We start from the raw sequence: 258 nt of genomic DNA, 5'->3' as shown, positions 1-258 counted from the left end.
TAAGCTAAAATGGAGTCTGGAGACTTCCAGGGTAGCTGCAGAAAATTTGGGAGAAAAAAGATTTTACAAAATGTATTTTTAGGGCTGTCAAAATGTTCATGTGAACCTAAATATTTACCATAATGATTTTTAAAACATTCACCACATTTTAGTTATTACCTTTTTATTTTTCATTATGGTTTTTCAACACAAATTAACTTAAATTATCCTTTGTAAAAAAAAACAAACAAAAAAAAACAAAAAAACAATGTAGCATGT

The sequence above is a fragment of the Sinocyclocheilus anshuiensis genome, unplaced genomic scaffold, assembly GCF_001515605.1.
Source record: "Sinocyclocheilus anshuiensis isolate Anshui unplaced genomic scaffold, SAMN03320099.WGS_v1.1 scaffold392, whole genome shotgun sequence".
In the NCBI taxonomy this organism is placed as follows: Eukaryota; Metazoa; Chordata; class Actinopteri; order Cypriniformes; family Cyprinidae; genus Sinocyclocheilus; species Sinocyclocheilus anshuiensis.
The sequence above is the reverse complement of the archived record's forward strand: the minus strand, read 5'-3'. Positions refer to the sequence as shown.